Consider the following 6,901-nt stretch of genomic DNA (forward strand, 5'->3'; position numbering starts at 1 on the left):
TTTTAGCAGTAATAAGATCATATCCGGGTGCTTTTCTATCGTTGAGTTTCTTTATTTCTTGTGCTATTTCTCTGGGACTGAAATGCTTAATGAGTTCGCAAGGTTGTAAGGGAGTATTAAGGAAGTTCGTGATGTCTCTGAAGTCGCTGTCGGTCAATGGTATTTCGTTCGGTGTGAAGATTGTGGATAAGTGATTTGCAAAAAAATCGGCTTTTTCTTGATCGTTCCTAGCCCATCGATTGGTATCCATTTTTATAGGAGAAATGTGAGTAGTTGGTCTTTTCAATTTTTTTGTAATTTTCCACAAAGAGTAGTTATCTTCCTGTCGTGGCGACAAACTTTGAAGGTATTCTTGGATCCGCTCATTTGTAGTTTTGTGCAGCAGGTTTGTGAGTTCCCTGGTTAACTTATTTAACAGCCGCTTATCATCAGGGTGCCTATATAGCTGCCATTTCTTCCTTGCCTTCCTTTTTTCTGCAATTTTGTTTTTGACGATTAATGGATAGTTCATTGCATATTTATTTCCAGCTTTGATTTCAGGCGTCGATTGATACGCTGCTTCTTGTAGCGTCTTCACTAAAAGTTCTACCGCTTGATCTAAATTGTTCGGAGTTTTTAATGGGATTTTCAGGTCTAAGTTACTATTTATAAGAGTTCTATAGAGAGACCAGTCCGTTTTCGAGTTTGTCCAGTACGGCCGTTTTTCGTTTTCTACAAACGTAGAGCTCAGTGTGAGTATAATTGGCGAATGATCAGATGACAAGTCAAAGCTTGTATTTACTTGAACCTGAGTTAGCGAGACACCTTTGGCTATAAAAAAGTCTAGGAGGTCTGGTGATTTTCTGGGGTCGGTTGGCCAGTAGGTCGGTTCGCCTGTGCTGAAGTGATTATATCCTCTCGATGTTACTGTTTTCTGGAGTTCCTTGCCTTTTGGATTGCTGAGCCTTGAACCCCATTGGGGATGCTTTGCATTGTAGTCTCCACCTGAGATGAATTTTACACCTAACGTGTCAAAGAATTTATCAAATTTATCTTTACTTATTACATGTCTGGGTGGACAGTAGACCGCAGCAATCACGAGTGAACCGTACGCATCTTTGACTTCGACGCTAGTTGACTGTAGAAAATTTTCTTCGAATTTTATTAATTCAGAGTGCGATATCTTTTCACTAATAATGATAGCGGTTCCTCCGCGAGCAGTTCCGTCTGGATGATTGGTGTTATATGTTTTGTACTTGTAAATATTAAAGTAGCTTCTGTCAGTGAAATGAGTTTCACTAATTAGGAGAATGTCTATTTTATTTCTATATAGAAATAATTCTACTTCCCGTTTGCGTTGCTGCAAACCGTTTGCACTCATGTTGTCAGGCATCGTTATTTTCTGTTGACGAAAGCAGTAAGCAAGTTTATAATCATGCTGTTTTGGTCCATTAACTGCTTAAAAAGAGACTCGAATTTCTGGAGGAATTGATTTAGCATTATGTTAGTAGAATTATTTTGGTCATTCTGCATTGTGTTACCTGCTGTAGCTTGGGCGTAACTTACATTTTCACGTTTACTATAATTTCTGTTTATTGTTGTATTATTATTTGGTTTGCTTCTTATGACTTGCAATTTTCGATATACGCTGCATCCTTTGTAATTCGTAGGATGCGGGCCGTCACACAATACACATTTTGCAGCAGTGTTTTTCTCCTTGGTGCAAGTATTCGTGGGGTGATCTCCAGCACATTTGACACAGTTGAATGGCTTAGTGCAATACCGCTTAGTATGTCCGTATTTTTGACAGCGATGGCATTGAGGTATTTCTTTCTTTTTACGCGGCGGTACGACTTCTATTATGGTGTTAAAGAGGTGTTTTAGTGCATATATTTCTTTATTTTTTTCACCTGGTGCTTGGTCCACAAAAAATAATGGGAGTAATTCTTTCGTTTTCCAGCTACGAATATTAGTGACACTTCTGATCTCAAAACCCTTTTCTTCTAGTTCAGCTTTAATGTCTGTTGCTGGGATTGAGCTATGTAGATTTTTAATAACCACTCTGAAAGATCTTTCCTGACGCGGTTGATATGTGTGAAATGCTATATTATTTACTTTTAGGAAATGTACTAGTCTTCGGTAGGCGTCTGATGTGTTGGTGTTTACTTTGATCGAGTCAGCTGACATTGACTTACAGGAAAACTCTTCGTTTCTTAGGACAGTTTTAAAGCTAACTAGCATAAGCGGGAAGTTTGCTATATTGTCCATAAATATTGGAGGTGGTTTTTGTGTTTTACTGGCGTTTACATTAGCATTTTCGTTAATTTCATCCTCTTGCATTGGTGAATTATTATTCAACTCTGAGAATCTATTGTAGTTTTGTTTATCGATGGCGTGCAAGGCTTGTTTCTTATTTGTATAGTTTTCTGCATGCATTTGATCTCCGCTTCTTTTGTTTCTGCTATGTTTTACTGTTTGCCACGCGAGTTCTTGACCTATCAAATTTGCATCGATGTGTTGTCTAGATTCCTCCTGGTTTTCTAGTGGGGTATTTAATGGGATATCTGCATATATTACTTGCCGTTTCTCCTTGTCAACTATGTTGTGTTGTTCCATGGTGACGTTTGTTGCGATTTCTGAGGACATTATCGATGTTCTGCCGAAAACAGATTGCTTATGATATGGATACGTGGTATATGCATTTGAATTTGTGTTCACTGTGTCACTTGCGGAAGTGAATATCGGCGAGGGATATGTCCCTCCACTTCCTTGCTGCATTTTCTAACAAATATTGATTATTGATATGTAACCTTAAACTATAAACTATAAACTATAAAATATAAACTTGATATATATATATGGTGTCCGAATATTATGTGATTCACCGTATGTATATTTACACTCGAGGCTCGTTATGTAAACACGTCTGTACTCTTCGACGGTTCGCAAGCGACTCTCGAAAGATGAAGTTATAGTTTTTAATACCCGAAAACGCGATGAGGATAATGAAGAAAGCATGGAAGATGATGGATCTGACAACCAGGAAGAATCCAGTACAGATGAGAGTGAAGACAGCGAATACGGAACCCCTTTAAGAAATGAAGAAACGAGACCCGAACAAGTCAGACGATCTGAAAGGTCAAATAGAGGTGTGCCACCGATCAGTGTACATGGCTTCTTCACACATGGTTACGGATGAAGGAACGGAACCCAGAAACGTAAGAAAAGCGTTATCAGGACCCAATAGGGACAGCTGGAAGATAGCTATGGACGAAGAAATAAACTCTATGAAGGAAAACGGCACATGGGACATCGTACCCAAACCAAAAGATAGAGACGTCATCACCTGTAAGTGGGTCTTTAAATTAAAACGGAATGCGGATGGCAGCATTGGGAGATACAAAGCTAGGCTTGTCGCTCGAAGTTTTTCTCAAAAGTATGGGACAGACTACGTTTTTGCGCCCGTAGTAAGGCAAACGACCTTTAGAACCTTCTTAGCACTAGCAGGTCAGAAAGGTATGTTCGTAAAGCATTTCGATGCGAAGACAGCGTTTCTCAATGGAACACTCAAGGAGACCATTTATATGCAGCAACCCGAAGGATATATCATTCCAGGTAAAGAAGATCATGCTTGCAAATTAAAGAAGGGCATTTATGGTTTGAAGCAAGCTGCTAAAGTTTGGAACGATAAGATAAACGAATTAGTAAAGAAACATGATTTTAAACAAAGTTCAACAGATCCGTGTTTATACATAAAGGTTTTTGAGGGAAAACAAATTTATCTCATTGTTTATGTAGATGATATTTTAATTGCTGCAAAGGACATAAATAAAATTGACAAAGTGGATGATTTTTTGAAGAAGCATTTTCAGCTTAATGATCTTGGACTGTTAAAGCAATATTTAGGTATGTAAATAAGGAAAAATGAAGATGGTTTCTTCTGTATAAAACAAGAAGAGTACATCAAGAAAATTGTATGCAGATTTGGATTACAATGCCAGAAAATGCCAAATATCAGCAGTTAATCGGTGCGTTATTGTATCTAACTGTAAGCACAAGGCTAGATATTTCAGCAAGTGTTGCAATTTTAAGTCAACATAATAAGCAACCCATAACAGTTGATTGGACGGAAGCGAAAAGAGTTGTCCGTTATTTAAAGGGAACAATGGGTCATGAATTAAGACTCGGTAAACGAAATAGCGAAAAAGAATTGATTGGTTTTGCAGATGCTGATTGGGCACAAAACAAGGCTGATAGGAAATCCAACAGCGGGTATTTATTCCAATTTTGTGGAGCGTCGATAAGTTGGAGTTGCAGGAAGCAAACCAGTGTCGCACTATCTTCGACAGAGACGGAATATGTTGCTCTAGCTGAGGCGACACAGGAAGGAGTGTGGTTAAATCGACTCTTGGAAGACTTTGGAGAAAGCATCCAGAAGAAACTAATTATTTACGAAGATAATCAAAGTTGTCTTAAACTCGTGGACAACAACAAATTCAGCAACAGGACAAAACATATAGATACAAAGTTCCACTATATAAAGGATTTGAAGGATCAAGGGATGGTGGATTATAGATACTGTCCTACGGATCAAATGTCGGCTGACATGTTTACAAAACCATTGGGGAAAATAAAGTTGAAATGTATGGCCGAGAAATGTGGATTGACTAATGAATAAATTAGTTTCAGTGTCATCATCGTTGAGGAAGGGTGTTGGAATTTCAACGATGACTACCGATGGAAAACAAACCCAGCGAACTGTTTTATGGCCCTTTATGAGGCTGAGCCGTTGGCGACGAAGGCCCACGGATTTTTCAGTTCTAAAGCAGAAACCGGACCGTGAGATTGCCACTTCGGAATACCACTACCATTGTATATATTTTTCTCTATATATGTAGTTCTGTTATACATCACTTATTCTACTGGATACGCGAATGTTCTGAAGTATTAAATTGAATTAAGAATAGGGTGTATTAAAGTTTTAATTCAAAACCTTTCAACAGTATTCATTTAAATCATAAGATGAAGAAAATTGGGCGTAGGAATGTCCTATAATTAACTGATTGTCGGTGTTACAATCGTCCCCGATCACGCGTTCAAACATTAATTATAAATTCTTATTTATAACATGCTTATTAATGCAAGATAATTATCAGTATTTCTTTTAGGGCATATGAAATTAAAGATTTAAAAAAAAGAAGAAGAATATATTTACAAAAAAGCACTTATATCTTCAACTTCAAACGATAACTACATTTTCAATCTTAATACGACGAAAATTAATCGTCTGTTGCATGCGTCCCTATGAAAATTTATGATTTTTACGACTGTGCCAATACATATGAGAATTCTAAGTTTTTACTTTGTAAAAAAATCACATATACAATTTCACTGTACTATTAGTGACATCTATTGGTGCTGATCATAAGTACGATGTTCCGGTATGAAACCAGCATATATTCTCAATTTTGCTTAGTTTTTTAAAATATGGCGAAATATACTTTTTGGCATTCATTATCCCATCGATAAATGTAATGTTTCCAACACCACTGTACGCTATACAGCCCCATATCATTATGTTTCCTCCACCGTGTTTCACAGTTGGTCTAATATTCTTTTGTTGAAGCTCAGTATTAGGTTTCCTCCAAACAAATCTCTTCCCATCCGTCCCAAAAATGTTAAATTTAGACTCATTTGAGAAGATAACACGTTTCCAAAATTCGATGGGTGTATTTATTTACGTTTTAGCGAAACCTAGACGCTTTTCTCTATTTATATTACTAATGTTGTTTCTGTTGTAACTGCGGTGTGTTCGTAATGCGTGAGAGTACGTGAACGGCGAAGCGAGGCAGCGGCCTTAAGGTATCGATCAATAATATAAACAAATGAATGAAGCGATCGCGAGAGGGACTAAAAAGGAAGACCGTTAAGTAGTCAGCGTCCAGCATCGAAGCGTTAAAAACATCGTTTGTACTGTTACTAGTCTAAATATTATTCTATGTATTACTAGTATATATATTCCTTTATTTATTAAATTGAGTGATTCTTCCACCGAGATATCCGTTCGGAAGACTCGCGATAGGGGAATCCCACATTAATATGTATATGGTTTTTTTCTTGCAGCTCTGCCACATATTTCAGCAGAGTGCAAAATATTTCGTACAATTTGAGAGCACACAATCTTCCCTGAAGTTAACGCGATATCGTTGCATAAACTTCGAGCAGTTAGAAATGGATTTTTTGTAGCCTCTCAATTATACTCCGACGCTCTCTAACTGTGAGTATCCTTGGCCAACCAGGTCGTGGCTTATTTTCTGTGGTTTTCGTTCTCTCATATTTTCTAACAATGCCCTGCACTGTTGTAAAAGTCAAATTCAGTTCTTTACCAATTATTCTATAACTTTCCCCACGTTTTCGAAGGAAAATAACACGATCTCGCACCGATATTGGTATTTCACTTTTCTTCGCTGTCGTGATGCTTGTACCGAGTTCAAAGATGCACTAGAGACACAGTACAGGCCAATGCTACTATTTAACCCTCTTAGTACCGGCCGAAAGAGTTTGTATCTGAGCGAAATGTTTAAAACTCGTTTGACGAAGTTTGGTAAAATTTCGGAAAGAATTTGCAACAATTTTGAAAAGCCTGATAAATAACAAATTCAAAAAGGGACAAGAAGTAAGAAATGAAATCGTTGTTTAACCTTCATAGGTTAAGGGAAAAGGCTCATAAAAACCAAACGAAAAGCAATATTTACATAACTCAAAAAGCAGTGTATTAAGGACGAAATCGAGAATGAAACAGTGATGCCAATTCTTCTAAATTCATTGGAAATTACATAAATAACAAAGGTATAAGTATAGGCACTTTTCGCCACTGCAGCGCGGGCCGATATATCGGCCCTCCGGCACTAAGAGGGTTAAT

General features: G+C 37.5%; 1 pseudogene; it reads left to right on the forward strand.

The window, feature by feature from the left end:
* Positions 1-3,973: 3,973 nt before the first annotated feature.
* LOC144473619 (uncharacterized) lies at positions 3,974-4,657 on the forward strand (annotated as a pseudogene).
* The last annotated feature ends 2,244 nt before the right edge of the window (positions 4,658-6,901 follow it).

The sequence above is a fragment of the Augochlora pura genome, chromosome 7, assembly GCF_028453695.1.
Source record: "Augochlora pura isolate Apur16 chromosome 7, APUR_v2.2.1, whole genome shotgun sequence".
Lineage (NCBI taxonomy): Eukaryota > Metazoa > Arthropoda > Insecta > Hymenoptera > Halictidae > Augochlora > Augochlora pura.